General features: G+C 40.4%; 1 protein-coding gene across 10 annotated transcripts in view; it reads right to left on the reverse strand.

Annotated features, from left to right (window-relative positions):
• Nucleotides 1–17638, reverse strand: part of IPCEF1 (interaction protein for cytohesin exchange factors 1) — a 207965-nt gene that overhangs the window by 152870 nt on the left and 37457 nt on the right. For 2 of the 10 annotated variants that reach the window (XM_023206111.2, XM_023206107.2), the window contains exon 1: nt 16279–16296. The exons of 6 other annotated variants lie outside the window; for them this stretch is intronic. The gene's annotated coding sequence lies outside the window, so the exon portion shown is untranslated. Of the gene's footprint in view, nt 1–5216; nt 5350–16278; nt 16297–17638 lie in introns of those variants that run through there. 2 more of the 10 variants (XM_023206106.2, XM_023206110.2) reach the window with 2 other exon arrangements.

The raw sequence follows: 17638 nt of genomic DNA on the forward strand, positions 1-17638 counted from the left end.
GTCTCAGATTTTTCATCTGAAAAGTGACTATAACTTAGGACCCAGGGTGCTTGTGTGGATTAAGTGACATAATTTTCATGAATTTACCCAGTTGTCATCAGGCACTTAAGTAGATGCTTAATAATTACTTATTTCCTATCCTTTCCCACCTTCTTTTATTTTGTTTATTGACTCTGCAACACCCAAATACATGGATCACAATAACTAGTTATCATCTTTAGTGAGGCAATGTTGACCAGCAATTCAACAGCTTTAGTAAATCTTCCTAAGTTCCCATCAAATTTTGAATGCAACTATATGATAGCACTTCTCTTTTTTTTTTTTTTTTTTTTTTTTTTTTGACAGAGTTTCGCTCTGTCACCCAGGCTGGAGTGCAATAGCACGATCTCAGCTCACTGCAACCTCCGCCTCCCGGATTCATGCTATTCTCTTGCCTCAGCCTCCTGAATAGCAGGGATTACAGGTGCGTACCACCACGCCCAGCTAATTTTTAAATTTTTAGAAGAGACGGGGTTTCACCATGTTGGCCAGGCTGGTCTCAAACTCCAGCCTGACCTTATGATCCGCCTGCCTTGGCCTCCCAAAGTGCTGGGATTACAGGCGTGAGCCACTGTGCCCAGCCTATGATAGCACTTTTCACTTTGTCGTTTGATTACTAGCGTCGATTGATTACTATCCATCAGCTCTCAGAACATCAGGGAGTTGTTTTCTGCAAAACCTCTCCAACTTTAATGACATAATATAGGAAGTGGAGAGACAAGAATGACTCATTCGCCCTTCTTCTTTTCTATCATTTGTTTTGAAGAGAACTAAACACAAAAAGAGCATGATTCTCATACATTCTTCTGTAGCAACTATTGCCCTACTCTAAAATGTACCCCTGGGCAGGCACACTGGTTCATGCCTGTAATTCCAGCACTTTGAGAGGCCAAGACAGGAGGATCGCTTGAGCCCAGAAGTTTGAGACTAGCCTGGGCAACAAAGTGAGACCCCCTCTCTGCAAAAAATTAAAAAATTAACAAGGCATGTTGGTGCACCTGTGGCCCTAATTACATGCGAGGCTGAGTCAGGATGATCGCTTGAGCCCAGGAGGTCAGGGCTTCAGTGAGCCATGATTGTGCCACTGCACTCCAGCCTGAGCAACAGAGCAAGACGTTGTCTAAAATAAAAAAATAAAATAAAATGCACTCCTTAACCAGGCAAGGTGTTATGCATCTGTGGTCCCAGCTACTCAGGAGGCTGAGGCAGGAGGATCTGGGCCCAGGAGTTTAAGAGTAGCCTGGTGCAACATAAGGAGATCCCACTTTTGTAAAAAAAAATTAAAATTTAGCCTGGTGTGGTGGGGCACACCTGTAGTCCCAGCTACTTGGAAGACTGAGGTGGAAGGATCACTTAAGCCCAGAAGATTGAGGCTGCAGTGAGCCATGATTTTGCCACTGCACTCCATTCCGGGTGACAGAGCAAGACCCTGTCTCAAAAAACATCTTTTAATTAAAAAATAATAATAAACAAATAAAATACACTTAAAATACATCAATAAGCAGCTTTAGAACAGGGTAGAGCAAAAGTCTGCTCTTCCTAAAAGAGTATCGTGTTCGTGCCAATTTTTTCAGACTTTACTTATGTTGAGAATACTTCCTGAAATCACTCTCGTTCTCAATTTCGTGGGATGCAATTTAATAGACAGATAAGCTTAGCATGAATTATTACAGGAAGGGTTGGCATCTCATTCATCTCTGTGTTCCCAACTCATAGCCCATTACCTAGGACACTAGTAAACATTTAATAAATGAATAAAAGAAGAAATCACCATTTATATATTCTAAATGAAGGTTTGCTTGTATGAGTCGGTTCTGGATCTGATATAGTAAGCATTTGGATCAGAAGCCAGAGATCCCAAAAAGCAAGAGGATCTTGCTTTTTATGACCAATATGACCAAATCCATAGACAGTCAGTTACCTATTGAAGGCTCTCTGCTGACCTAATAACACCACGCTCGGCTCATACTTGGGAAATTTCCCACCTGTATCTCCAGTTTGGAAAAAGAAAAAAAAAAAATCGTCACCTGCATTTCTAGACCAAGTCAACTTGATTTTAAAGCATAAGAAAAGGCCGGGCACGGTGGTGCACGCCTGTAATCCCAGCACTCTGGGAGACCGAGGTAGGTGGATCACCTGAGGTCAGAAGTTTGAGACCACCCTGACCAACATGGAGAAACGCTGTCTCTACTAATATGAAAATTAGCTGGGTGTGGTGGTGGGCACCTGTAATCCCAGCTACTCGGGAGGCTGAGGCAGGAGAATCGCTTGAACCCAGGAGGAGGAGGTTACAGTGAGCTGAGATCGCGCCATTGCACTCCAGCCTGGGCGACAAGAGCAAAACTCTGTCTCAGAAAGAAAGAAAGGAAAGAAAGAAAGAAAGAAAGAAAGAAAGAAAGAAAGAAAGAAAGAAAGAAAGAAAGAAAGAAAGAAAGAAAGAAAGAAAGAAAGAAAGAAAGAGAGAAGAGAAAAGAAAAGAGAATACGTGAGAAGGCTGGTGCCTCCCCTTGCTGTTACTCGGCCCCCTCCATCTCAGAGTTTACCCAGTCAGGTGTCTGTCTTTGGACAAAAAAAAAAAAAAAAAACAGCAGGAGGTCAATAGGCTGGTGCATGTCACCTGCTTTTCAGTGATTCGAGCTCCCTTTCTCCTTCCCCTGCTGTTCCCACCCCATCAGTAATTCTACATGCATTCCTCTCTGTGTGTTTGTCTATTTCCACAGCAATTTTTCAGGCCCTTCTATGTTCATACTTCTGCCTGTATCTCTGTCTTCTGCCTCCTACTGTACCTATCTATCCCACATACACAACCATACACTACCAGAATAATCCTTCACAAAAATCACATCTCACTGGTTTAAAAACAAAAATCACTAATAGTTCTCCATCCTGGGCTTTCCTTTTCAACCACTGAAACTAACTTCAGTGTGATGGTTAATATTAAGCATCAACTGGATTGGATTGAAGGATGCAGAGTATTGTTCCTGGGTGTGACTGTGAGGGAGATTAACTTTGAGTCAGTGGACTGGGAGAGGCAAACCCACTTTCAGTACAGATGGGCACCATCCAATCAGCTGCCAGTGCAGCTGGAATAAAGCAGGCAGAAGAAGGTGGGAGAAACTGACTTGCTGAGGCTTCTGGCCTCCATCTTTCTCCCATGCTGGATGCTTCCAGCCCTCAAACATCAGCCTCCAAGTTCTTCAGCTTTTGGACCTTTGGACTTACACCAGTGGTTTATCAAGGGCTCCTGGGCCTTTGGCCACCATCTAAAGGCTGCACTGTCGGCTTCCCTACTTTTGAGGTTTGGGGACTCTGACTGGCTTCCCTGCTCCTCAACTTGCAGATGGGACTTCACCTTATGATCGTGTGAGTCAATTCTCCTTAAAAAACTCCCTTTCATATAGACATATATCCGATTAGCTCTGTCTTCTAGACAACCCTAATACACCCAGCTTCCTTCTCCCTGCCTGCCCACCCCTGCCATCTAACTCTGGAAGTCACCCCACATCACTTACATTAACCTCACCAGTGCTTTGCTTCTCATAATTTACTAACATTTCAGCAGATCTATCCAGAACCCCCTACCTTGTCTTCTCGCTCAAGCTTGCTTCCTTTAATTCTTTAAAAATATAAACTTTCAGAGACAGAATGACCTTGAGTTAGAGTCTAACAGTGCAGTGCAATCTTTTCATTTTTTTTTAGTTTGAATTGTTTGCTGTATTTTGTTTTAACTTATTTTTATTGATTTATTTATTTTGTAGAGACAGGGTCTCTCTATGTTGCCCAGCTGGTCTCCAACTCCTGGGTCCAAGGCATCCTCCTGACTCAGTCTCCCAAAGGGTGGAGATTACAGGCATGAGCCACTGTGCCTGGCCCATTAATAGTCAAGAAACTAAGACCCAGAGATGGCTCATGACGCCATGCTGTCAGAAAGCTCTCAGGGTCAATGAACCCTAATCCTATGGGCCTCCTAGGAAAGAGCACACACAGTCAGGGCAGAGGACAGGGAGGATGGATACTGTGTAGTGCCTACCAGCAGCCAGGCTCTGTCCAGGTGCCTTCGCAGGTTTTTTGTGGTTCTCATGAGCCCAGTTTATGACTTCAAAACTCAAAAAGTTTAAGGAACTTGCTCAAAGTCAGACATCTAGTCAATGCCCACACTCAGCTCTCAGACTGAATCTCACTTTTTTTGTATATCTTACTTCCCTCAACCTGCAGCTGCTATAACATTCACATTTGTATTCTTGCCTCTCTGTGCAGGTTGCTGGGTGTCAGTGGTTATACTAGTTTGCTAGGGAGCCATCACAAAATACCACAGACTGGGTGGCTTCCACAACAGACATTCATCCACTCACAGTTCTGAGGCCAGAGTCTGAGATCAAGGTGCCTGCAGGTTTGGTTTTAGGGCCCACACTAATGACCTCGGTTTGACTTAATTACTTTTCTAAAGGCCCTGTCTATCTCCAAATACAGTCGGATATGGTTTGACTCTGTGTCCCCACCCAAATCTCATCTTGTCACTCCCATAATTCCCACGTGTTGTGGGAGGGACCCAGTGGGAGATGACTGAATCACAGAGACAGGTCTTTCCTGTGCTGTTCTCGTGACAGTGAATGTGTCTCGTGAGATCTGGTGGTTTTAAAAATGGGGGTTTCTCTGCACAAGCTCTTTCTTTGCCTGCTGCTATCCATGTAAGACATGACTTGCTCCTCCTTGCCTTCCGCCACGGTCATGAGGTTTCCCCAGCCACGTGAAACTGTGAGTTCTCCATTAAACCTCTTTCCTTTGTAAATTGCCCAGTCTCAGGTATGTTTTTATCAGCAGTATGAAAACGGACTAATACACAGTCACATTCTGATGTACTGGGGTTAGGACTCCAGCATATGAATGGCAGTGGGGGGTATGGAGAGATACAGTTTAAGCTTATAATGGTGGTCCGGAACTATCTTCTACTTCTGTTCTCCTTAATGCCATACCTGCCAAGTAGTCTCTTTCACCAAATTATAATAAAATCACACAAATACTAGACAATTTATTTACATTTAGGCTTTTTTGCAAATCTGCATTTAATGTGAGAAGAATCTAGATGTACATTCACCATCTTTATTGCTAACTATACCCTACTCTTTGCTTCAAACACTCATCAAAAACAAAGTAAGTAAAAATGAATGCGTACTCACAGCACTGAGTGCCTCCTCTGTGTACTATTAGATGACTGAGCTGCCCTTTCCATCTCTGCATCCTCACACCCGCCCACTGACAAATAGTCACAGCCAGCAAGCAAACAGAAAACTTCCTAGGAGGCTCTCACCACTGAAAAGAAGAAAGATAAGGGGTGACTTGAACGTTGCCCCTTTAAATAAAAATGGTTCTCCAGCTGTCTCAGGAATTTTTAGGGGGAGAGGGATGTAAACAGACAGTAGTAAATAGTGGAAAAAAACTAGAACTGGGTGAAAAGGAGACAAAGGATATGATTAATTTACTTATGTCCTTTCTGTGATCTAAGCTGGAGTGCAGTGGTGCAATTATGGCTCACTGTAGCCTCAACCTCCTTGGCTCAAGCGATCCTCACACCCCAGCTTTCCAGGTAGCTGGGATTATAGGTGCATGCCACCATGCCTTACTAATTTTTGTGTTTTTTTGTAGGGATGTTTTGTATTTTTTTCACCATGTTGACCAGGTTAGTCTCCGACTCCTGAGCTTAGGTGATCTACCTGTCTCAGCCTCCCAAACTACTGGGATTACAGGCATGAGCCACCACACCTGGCCCTTTCTGAAATATTTTAATGAGGGCTCCACATTTAAAATTATACCATCCAATTTGTCTTTTTACAAAACTTACCCAGAAGCCAACCTTCTTTCCCAAAGCAATAGAGGTTTAACAGAGAACATAGTATTCTTTATGTTAATATCAGACATCTTGAGAATTAACATCGTTCCTTCAGCAAAGCCTATCTTTGCTATTTAATTGAAATCAGTGATCTCAACTAATAAAACTAGCCATGACTTTGTGTGGCTTTTAGGGGAGTTTAACCTGAAACTGGGGATAAAATTAATCAATTTGTGTTGAAGGACTGTAAAAGAATCACGAACACACAACCACTCTTACAGTGCAATAGGAGGTAACATGCATTTGTAATTTCTAGATTCTTCATAAAATAATACTTTAGAATGTTCTCTGTTGTCAAATTTTACAGGATGAGACTATTTTTCAATTTAAATTAGATGTGATAAGGTGTGACATCTGCAACTTAGGAACATCTGCTAAAAATGGGTTGCAGTTCTCATTTTAAAAGCGTAAACATCTACATTTGTTTTTTGGTTCTTTTTAAAGGAACTTCTTGCAAATATGTTAAGTCACTTCAGATGAGGACAGTTTTGTAAAGAGACATGGGGAAGGTCAATGTTTGCTAAAATAAGTTGTCTCTTTTAAATAATGTGATTTCTAAAAAAGAAGAGAAACTCACTTTTACTAAGTATCATGTACTCACTCTCTCCAGCTCTCACAGATAACTTTCCCTGAGCTGTCTGAGTCAAACTACCCATTACGTGGTCTCAGAATGCCAATAACCTCTCATTCACAGCCTTTATCAATATCACAGATTTGGATATATTTGTATGATTAACATTAATATCTGTACCCCCACTCCATGGTGGCAGGGCTCACCATCTAATCCCAGCACACTACCTGAAACATAACAGGAGCTCACAACTTGTGTTGAATGACACCCGACCGATGGAAGAAACCAACAGTTATGCTACCTTCGCATCCCCAGTGCATACTACTGTCTTTTATTCAACAATCTCACCTTTCTTCACAGAGCTGTTATATACCATCCTTATATACCTGTTACCCTTCTCTTCCTATTGAACACCAATAACTTCACCATGTTTGGGAGGTGCCACCCTCCTAGTTCTTGGATAAGGCATATTTACTGTCTCTTCTCTGTCCTGTTTTTTTTTTTTTTTTTTCCTTCTGTCCTGTATCTTTAGACAATTCCTCTCTACTTTCCTCTTCGATCCACAATCTTTGTGAAATCCTACCCACCTTAAAATAATATTCTTTTCACTAAAGCAATTTAGTCACCGTGCTTTTGTTGTTGTTGTGTGGGTGGGTTTTTTGTGTGTGTGTGTGTGTGTGAGAAGGAGTCTTGCTGTGTCACCTAGGCTGGAGTGCCATGGTGAGATCTTGGCTCACTGCAACCTTCACCTCCCTGGTTCAAGCAATTCTCCTGGATCAGTCTCCCAAGTTGCTGGGATTACAGGTGCCTGCCACCATGCCTGGCTGATTTTTGTATTTTTAGTAGAGATGGGGTTTCACCATGTTGGCCAGGATGGTCTCAAACTCCTGACCTCAAGTGATCCGCCCACCTCAGCCTCCCAAAGTGCTAGGATCACAGACGTGAGCCACCGCGCCCAGCCATCACTGTGCATTTTTAAACTTTCCCTTTAGTCAATCTTTGTAAAAGAAGTCAGTTCCTACTGCTCCAATTCTTACTATACACTCAGCTCTCCAAGACCCAATAATACAAGTGGAGCTCAACCTCAACTGAATCAAGATGCCCACCTCAAAACTGCCAGGCATTTCTCAAAAGAGGATGTATGATTGGCCAATAGATGTATGAAAAAATGCTGAACATCACTAAACACCAGGGAAATGCAAATTAAAACCCCAATGATATCACCTCATACCTGTTAGAACGGCTATTTTCTTTCTATTTTTTTGAAAACTAGAGGAAGGGGAGGAGGTCTAGGATGTTGGCAAGGAAGCAGAGAAAAGAGAATCCTTGCACACTGTTGGTGGGAATGTAAATTAATATAGCCATTTTGGAAAATAGTATGAGGTTCCACAAAAACTAAAAATAAAATTACCATATGATCTAGCAATCCCTATTCTGGGTATATATCCAGAGAAATTGAAATTAGTATGTCAAAGAGATATCTGTACTCCCATGTTTATTTCAGCATTATTCACAATAGTTAAGATACAGAATCAGCCTATGTGTTCAACAGATAAATGGATAAAGAAAATGTGGTATGTATATACATAATGGAACACTACACAGCCTTAAAAAAGAAGAAGAGTCTGTAATTTGCCACATGGATGGAATTAAAGTACATTATGCTAAATGAAATGAGCCAGGCACATAAATGCAAATACTATATGATCTCACTTATATGTGGAATCTAAAAAGTTAATCTCATAGAAAGGGAGTTACTAGGTGCTGAGGATGGTGGGGGAAGGGATGGGGAAAGGGGAGATGGTGATCAAAGGGTACAGAGCTTTAGTTAGACTGGAGGAATAAGTGTTGGTGTTGCATTGCACTGCATGGTGAACACAGTTAATAATAATGTATTGTATATTTCAAAATTGATAAAAGAATTTATTTTTAAAGTCCTCACCCCAAAGAAATGATGTTGGAAGGGAATAAATACACTAATTATCTTGATTGAATCTTTCTACAGTGTATACATAAATCAAAACAACACCTTGTAACCCATAAATATGCACAATTACTATTTGTCAATTAAAAATAAATTAATAAACAATAAGAAAGAAAAATTGCCAGGCATTTTCTTCTTGCTGAGTTCAAGGAGCGCTTTTCAATCTCTCTCTTACTAACCTCCCTGCAGCACAGGATCCCATCCTAACACTCTTTTCCCTTGGCTTTCAGTACTCCACTTCCTGCCAGTCTTCTTTCATCTCTTCTCAGGCTCCTTGCAAACCCTTGCCTCTTTTAATCCCTTAAATATCAGTGTTCCTTACGATCTTATTCATGTTCTTTTTACATTCTCTTACTACCTTTTATTGAGTTATCACCAGTGCTAATGGCAACCAAATCCATATTTCAAGCTAGACCTCTTGAGTTCCAGAGCTATACTTCCAATTGACCACTGGCCATCCCCCTCTCCATGAATCACAATTTCCTAAGTATGTTTTAAAAAAAGAAAAGTGCTCATTATGTTTCCTCAAACACTTATTTTTAAATAACCTGATTTTTTTAATGGGCAAAGAATCAGAATAGACAGTTCCCGAAAGAAGACAGACAAATGGCCAACAAGTGTATAAAAAATTTTTCAACCTCGCTAATCATTACAAAAATACAAATTAAAACTGTAGTGAGATATCACCTCACACCTGTTGTTAGAATGACTCTTTTCAAAAAAAGATGAATCATAACAAGTGTTGGTGAAGATGTGTAGAAAAGGGAATTCTTGTGTGTAGTCAGTCAATGGGAAGGAAAATTCGTACAGCCAATATGGAAAACAGTATGGAAGTTTCTCAGAAAATTAAAAATAGAACTACTATATGGGCAGCAACCTCTTTATCTTTTAGATAAATCCTGGATATTTATCCAAAAGAAATAAAATCAGTATATTAATGAAATCAGTATATTAAAGAAATGTCTGTGCCCCACGTTCATAGCAGCACTATTCACAATAGCCAAGATACGGAATCAGTCTTTGTCCGTCAACAGATGAACAAATAAAGAAAATGTGATCTATATGCACAATAGAATACACTTAAAAATACTTTTAAAAGAAGGCAATCCTGTTATTTGCAATAACACAGATGAACCTGGAGGACATTTTGTTATATGAAATAAGCCAGTCAAAAAAGATAACTACTGTATGATCTCATTTATACGTGGAACCTAAGAAAGTCAAACTGAGAGAAAGAGAGTATAATGGTGGTTGTCAGGGGCTGGTGTAGAGGGAAGGATTGGAGAGATGTTGGTCAAAGAATCAAAACTTTTTTTTTTTTGAGACCAAGTCTTGCTCTGTTGCCAGGCTGGAGTGCAGTGTCATGCTCTCGGCTCACTGTAACCTCAACCTCCTGGGTTCAAGTGATTCTTCTGCCTCAGCCTCCTGAGTAACTGGGACTACAGGCGTGCACCACCACACCCAGCTAATTTTTTGTATTTTTAGTAGAGACGGTGTTTCACCATGTTGGCCAGGCTGGTCTCGAACTCCTGACCTCGTGATCTGCCCGTCTCAGCCTCCCAAAGTGCTGGGATTACAGGCGTGAGCCACCACATCCAGCCAGAGTCAAAACTTTTATTTAGACAAGAGGAATAAGTTCAAGAGAGCTATTGTACAACATGGTGACCATAGTTAATAACAATGAATTGTATACTTGAAAATTTCCAAGAGAGATTTTGACTATTCTCATGACCAAAAAGATGTGAGGTAACACATATGTTAATGGACTTGATTTTGCTATGCCACAATGTACACATATTTCAAAACACCATGTTGTAAACCATAAATATGTGCAATTTGCATTTGTCAATTTAAGATGAATAAATAAATTTTTTTTAGAACTTATTCTTGGGGAGGGCACAGTGGCTCACACCCAACACTTTCGGAGGGTGAGGTGGGAAGATCGCTTGAGCCCAGGAAGGGAAGGTTGCAGTGAGCCGAAATCATGCCACTGCACTCCAGGCTGGGTGACAGAGTGAGGCTCTGTCTCAAAAAAATAAAAAATCGTGGCCAGGGCACAGCGGCTCACACCTGTAATTCCAGGATTTTGGGAGACTGTGGAGGGCAGATCACCTCAGGTCAGGAGTTTGAGACCAGCCTGGCCAACATGGTGAAACCCTATCTCTACTAAAAATACCAAAATTATCCAAGCGTGGTGGTGGGTGCCTGTAATCTTAGCTACTCAGGAGGCTGAGGCAGGAGAATCACTTGAACCCGGGAAGCAGAGGTTGCAGTGAGCCAAGATCATGCCACTCCACTCCATCTTGGGCGAGAGAGCGAGACTCTGTCTCAAAAAAAAGAAAAAAAAATTAATGTCATACAGATCTCTTAGAGAGTTTGAACTATATATGGTATTTCAATTTAACACTGTAACAGAATGTTTTAAGAGACTACAAAAGTCTATCCTGTTGGATATTGGACATTTTTCTTTACTATTTGTCTATACTAATGACTTCATTAAAGAAAGATGTTTCGGTTAAGCCTAATCTCTTCAACTCAATCACTGTTCTAGTTATTATGGCTTTACTGTACTGTTATATAGGCAGGTAAATTCCAAAATGGTGTAGAATTGTATGTATGCTTTTATATAAAAAAGACGTAAAACACCAAGGAGCCAACAATTCATCTTCGGTTTTTTTTTTTTTTTTTTTTTTTTTTGGTCTGTTTTTTTGAGACAGGGTCTTACTCTGTCACCCAGGCTGGAGTGCAGTGGCGTGATTGCCGTTCACTGCAGCCTCAAACTCCAGGACTCAAGCAATCTTCCCTTCTCAGCCTCCCAAGTAGCTGAGACTACAGGTGTGTGCCACCACACCCAGCTAAGTTTTTTTAATTTCTTGTAGAGATGGGGTCCCACTGTGTTGGCAGGGCTGGTCTCAAACTCCTGGTCTCAAGCAATCTTCGCACCTTGGCCCCTGAAAGTGCTGGGATTACAGGTGTGAGCCACTATGCCCAGATATCTTCTGGTTCTGTTTTTGCCTCTGCCATTTACCTTGGTGCTTTCTCTGGCATCGAAAAGGGAGTTAACCCAGGTCCTTGGCTAATAATCATAGTACTTACATTTTTGTACTTTTTATAGAGTGCTTTTAATCTGATTTCATTTTGATCACAAAAAACAAGTCTTTGGAGGATTATCAGTTCATCTTAGATAAGAAACTGAGAACAGGGTCAGGGGAAATGCCCAATATAAATGCCAATAGGAGAATCAAATTGGCCACTATGGCTCTGTGCCCAGTAATTCTTGCAAAAGAGGGCCAAGCATATTGGAAAGGTTAATGACATAATCATTTGTATATAAGTTTGAGCCCATAACTAAAAATACAAAAAAATGCAAACATACCTATGTTTATATTACCAACAAAGATACTAAGAAAAAACTAGTGAAAATCAGATCTATCTACCTAGAAAACTTTGCTTTCTTCTTACTTTTTAAAACTTGCCCTTCCTCTTGTGTTTCTCTTTCTACTTTAGTATCCTAAGAATTCATTTGCCTCATCTAACATTAAAGAAAAACTCAGAAAAGTATTAATTACTGTTTCTAATTGAATTCTCATATCTATTGATCATTTCCCCAGTTGATCTCAAGTTTTCACATGCAAAACACAACAGTCTAAATAGCTCTTAGTTTTGTAAAAGACAAAATTGAGATAAGATCAAAACCACAAAAGAACAAGTTTTTGAAAATGTTTTTTATCCCTAAAAATCTCAGGGATAAGTACTCACAGAAAGGGGTTCCTTTCCCTTCAGGGAGGGCCCCATCTACTTTGTAATGATGCCTTCACTAGTGTGATTACTTGTTTTTTTTTTTTTTTTTGAGATGGTGTCTTACTCTGTCGCCCTGGCTGGAGTGCAGTGGCACAATCTCGGCTCACCGCAACCTCCACCTCCCAGGTTCGAGGGATTCTCCTGCCTCAGCCTCCCGAGTAGCTGAGATTACAGGCATGTGTTACCACGACCAGCTAATTTTTTTGTATTTTTAGTAGAGACAGGGTTTCACCATGTTGGCCAGGCTAATCTTGAACTCCTGACCTCAAATGATCCACCTGCCTTGGCGTACCACAGTGCTAGGATTAGAGGCATGAGCCACCATTCTTAGCCCACTAGTGTGATTACTTGATTAACATCTGTCTCTCCATTAGACTAAAAGTCCTTGGAGAACATGGACAGTGAATATTTTTGCTCACTCTTGTACCCTAAGCACTTAATCATCTTGGTGCTCAGTAAATATTTGTAGGGCCAGAGCATTTCTATGAACATGACATTTCTACAGGGAAAAACAGGGTCCATGAAAGTAAAGAGTGGGAGCCCTTAGAAACTGAACAGCTGGCCGGGCGCGGTGGCTCAAGCCTGTAATCCCAGCACTTTGGGAGGCCGAGACGGGCGGATCACGAGGTCAGGAGATCGAGACCATCCTGGCTAACACAGTGAAACTCCGTCTTTACTAGAAATACAAAAAACTAGCCGGGCGAGGTGGTGGGCGCCTGTAGTCCCAGCTACTCTGGAGGCTGAGGCAGGAGAATGGCATAAACCCGGGAGGCGGAGCTTGCAGTGAGCTGAGATCCGGCCACTGCACTCCAGTCCGGGTGACAGAGTGAGACTCCGTCTCAAAAAAAAAAAAAAAAAGAAACTGAACAGCTTTCTCTAATAACAGCTGTTTTATTGACATGAATAAACTGAGTTACAAGTAGCCCAGATCCCCAGTATGGAGTTCAGTGTTAAGATCCTTATTTTGAACATAGTTACAAGGCATAAGGCAAGAACTAGAGTCAGAGGCTCTAAGTCAATTTCCTTTGTGGCAATGATCACAGATGGGAATGGGCCAGTATCCACCATTAATGACAACTAAGTCCCGGATTTTATCTTAGTCCTGTGGATCTACACCAAGCTCGGGAGCTGATAATCCAGACACACTAGCATCCCTGTATTTGATCCTGAGATATCAATCCCCCCCATCGTTCTTCAAATAAGGAAAACAGAGTCAAATTTGAAGTTTTAAGTATAAACATTAATGAAATTGATGAAAACCTAAGCACAGAAATTTAGAATCAAAATTAAAATGCACAATTTTTTTTTTTTTTTTTTTTTTGAGGCAGTCTCTCTCTGTCTCTCAGGCTGGAGTACAGTGGCCCAATCTTGGCTCACTGCAATCTCCGCCTCCCAAGTTCAAGTTATTCTTGTGCCTCAGCCTCCCAAGTAGCTACGAGTACAGGCATGAACCACCAGGCCTGGCTAATTTTTGCGTCGTCGGTAGAGACAGGGTTTCACCACATTGGCCAGGCTAGTCTTCAATTCCTGGCCTCAAGCAATCTGCCTGCCTCGGCCTCCCAAAGTGCTGGCATTATAGGCAAGAGCCACTGCTCCCAGCCAACATGTGCAAATTCTTAACCCTTACTTTAGGTAGTACTCTGTAAAACCCTGGTTGGGTTGCCATTACTGGCCCTCTCCTTCACTCATAGGGAAGCATATTTTTTTAAACATATGCTATTGAACACTTAATAAACTATAGCACAGCGTAACTTGTATATGCACTGGGAAACCAAAGAAATGAATGTGACTCACTTCATTGTGATACTCACTTTATTGCTGTGGTCTAGAACCAAACCTGCAATATCTCCGAGTTATGCCGGGATACACAAGGTATACTATTCTGCCTTAATAAAAGAAGGAAATCCTGTCATTCACAACATGAGTAAACCTGGAGAACATTATGTTAATGTTATGCAATAAGCCAGACACAGCAAAAGCAATACTGCACACTCTCACTTACATGTGGATTCTAAAGAGGTTGAACTCATAGATGCAAAGAATAGGATGGTGGTTAGTTACCAAGGGTTAGGGGAGGAGGAGATGTTGGTCAAACTATACAAAAGTTCAATGAGACAAGAGGAATAAATTCAAGAGAGCGATTGTACAACAAGGTGAGTACAGTTAATTACAATATATTGTATTCCTGAAAATCACTAAAAGGGTAAATTTTAAGAGTTCTCACAACAAAAAATGAGTGTGTAAAGTTAGACAATGTTACTTAGTTCAATTTAACCATTCCACAATATATACATATTTTAAAACAACATGTACCTAGTAAGTAGATACAATTTTGTCAATTAAAATTAATTAGTTAATTGGAATAATAATAATACTGATGGAAAAACTGGATAGTCATATGAAAAAAAATTAACTTCAATGCCAACCTCATAGACCTAAACTTGACAGCTGAAACTATAAAGCTTCCAGAAGAAAATATAAAGTAATATTTTTGTGATCTTGGGGATTTCTTACTCAGGATACTAAACATAAAAGAAAAAAAAAGCACTAAACATAAAAGAAAAAAATTCTAATCACAAGTGACATTAATAAAATAAGCGAGCCACAAGCTGGGAGAAAATAGTCATCAAACATATATCTGTCAAATAATCTGTACCTAGAATACATAAAGAATTCCTCCAACTCAATAATAAAATGACAAGTAGACCAATTAAAAATGAGCAAATGGGCCGGCATGGTGGCTCACGCTTGTAATCCCAGCACTTTTGGAGGCTGAGGTGGGTAGATCATGAGGTCAGGAGTTCAAGACCAGCCTAGCCAACACAGTGAAACCCCATCTCTACTAAAAATACAAAAAATTAGCTGGGCATGGTGGCAGGCTTCTGTGTTCCCAGCTACTCAGGATGCTAAGGCAGGAGAAACACTTGAACCCGGGAGGTGGAGGTGGCAGTGAGCCAAGATTGCATCACTGCACTCCAGCCTGAGCAACAGAGCTAGACTCCATCTCAAAAAAAAGAAAAAAAGAGCAAATGACGTGGACACTTAACAAAAAAATGGCCAATAAACACATAAAACAGTGCTCAACATAGTGAATCATCAGGAAAATGCAATAAAACCACAATGAGATACCACTGCACATCCACTATAATGGCAAAAGTCAGAAAGATGTTGGTCAGATTTGAAGCAAAAAGAACTCTTATACAAAGGTGAGAAGTAAAAAGCTGCAACTGTTTTTTTTAAAATGTTTGGTGCTTTCTGATAAAGTTAAACATAACATGTTCTGTGACCACCAGTTCTGCCCTTTAGTATTTACTCAAAAGGAAGAAAAACATGTATCCATGCAAAGATTTGTCTATGAATTTTCATAGCTAGTTTGCTTATAATTCAGGTTGGAAACAACCCAACTGTCCATCAATAGGAACAGATAAATTGTAATATGTTCATAAGACAGAGAATATACAGTAATAAACAGAAACAAAATACTACTGATAATTTTCCCAAGAGCATAGATTAATCTCACACACATCATGCTGAACAAAAGAAGTCAGATATGTAAAAGTACAAGCCACATGATGCCTTTGCTATGAAGTTCTGGAACAGGCAAGACTAACCTTTGGAGAAAGAAATCTGAACAGTGGTTGTTTCCAGTGAGAGTAGAGGCTGGTGGGATTGACCTTAATGGAGCAAGACGGGAAATATTCTGTTTTTTGGTAATAGTTTGAGTTCCATGAACGTACATACGCATTTGTCAAAACTCATGGAACTGCAACACTTATGACCTGTGCCTTTCACTGCATGAAGGCCATGCCCCAGTAAAATAATTTAAGTCACAGAAGGTAATTAGAGAATATTATTTCCATGAAATTAAAATTTAACTTGAAAACAAATAAAGGAATAATGTAGGGCAGGACTCATTCTACTCTTCCACTTCAGAAGGATAAGCCCCAGATTGGGACCGAGATGGAAGGCACAAATCTGCTTTCATTTCCACCTTACTAGAATCATGATGTGCTTCTGGCCGGGTATGGTGGCTCACGCCTGTAGTCTCAGCACTTTGGGAAGCCAAGGTGGGTAGATTGCTTGAGCCCAGGATGGGAAGGTTGCAGTGAGCCAAGATCGCACCACTGTGCTCCAGCCTGGGTGACAGAGAGAGACCCTGTCTCAAAAAAAAAAAAAAAAAAAAGAAGAAGAAAACAATACATATTTTCTTTTTTTTTTTTTTTTTTTTGTCAATAATTATTTTTTCCCTCATTCCATCCATAAACAAAAGCCAGTTTTATCTTCTGGAACCTTCAGAAGATATGATCTGTTTTGGCACTGGCCACGTTAGCAGACCTATGTGTGTCTGTCTCAACCATGATGTCAACAAGGGCAACTTTCAAGGAAAAATGTGAATGTTTGTAATTTTTGCTTTATGTGCTGACTTTAGAACCTAATTGAAGATAAGCTACAATTCCATAGTAATTTTGTCTATGCAGCAGGGTGATAACTAATATCTTAGATTTAAATGCATAACTAAATTACTGTCATATTATTCTTAGTACTCTGGTTATAATTGAATGTACCCATTGTGCATGAATGAAGTATATTAAAATTCATTCTGCTCTTTTCCCTTCCCTCCCCTTACCCAAAAACAGGAACTATTTATAAAATTTTCAGAGTCTTTTCATTTGGTTTTACTTATCTGGACTCATAAGCCATGCATGGTAAATTTCAGACCTATAATTTGTGGCTTCCTGCTTCTAAGATCACTCCAGAATAGTTCTCATGTGACTGTTTTTCTAGTTAAATATTTACACATATACATGGGGTACACAGGCAGTTCATATTTGACATGATTTAACAGCATCTACATCTGTTTCTCACTATAACATGGCAGAAAAATGTGCCTACTAAACATTTTTAAAATATATTTGTTCAAAACATTGTTTCTCTGCTAAGATGTTTTCCATGTTAAGAAAACAGAAGATAGCCGCTCCCCCCCACCCCACCCCGGCCAGGTCCTTTTTAAATCCCTTTCTCTGGTTCAGGGTTCTCTCTTTCTATCAATCATTGCTTTCCAAGCCTAACCAAAGCATGTGTCATGTCTTATTTTTATCAGTGTGTGAGAAGCACAGAATTAAATTGAGACACGAAAGGGGGAAGCATCTTATTTAAATTTAAAAAGCCTTCAAAAGCAGCAACTAGCTCCGGGTGTGATACTTCAAGATTAGCAAGATCGTGTTTGAATGCACTCCCTGCCTATATAAACAAGCCTGAAGTCTGTTCCACGCTCCCAATACATGGCTCAGGCAAGGGCTTTTTTTTGGAAAAAGAGAAAATTCTTGGCTTTCAAGAGTTCTCTTAATCATTGCTA

The sequence above is a fragment of the Piliocolobus tephrosceles genome, chromosome 5 (assembly GCF_002776525.5).
Source record: "Piliocolobus tephrosceles isolate RC106 chromosome 5, ASM277652v3, whole genome shotgun sequence".
In the NCBI taxonomy this organism is placed as follows: domain Eukaryota; kingdom Metazoa; phylum Chordata; class Mammalia; order Primates; family Cercopithecidae; genus Piliocolobus; species Piliocolobus tephrosceles.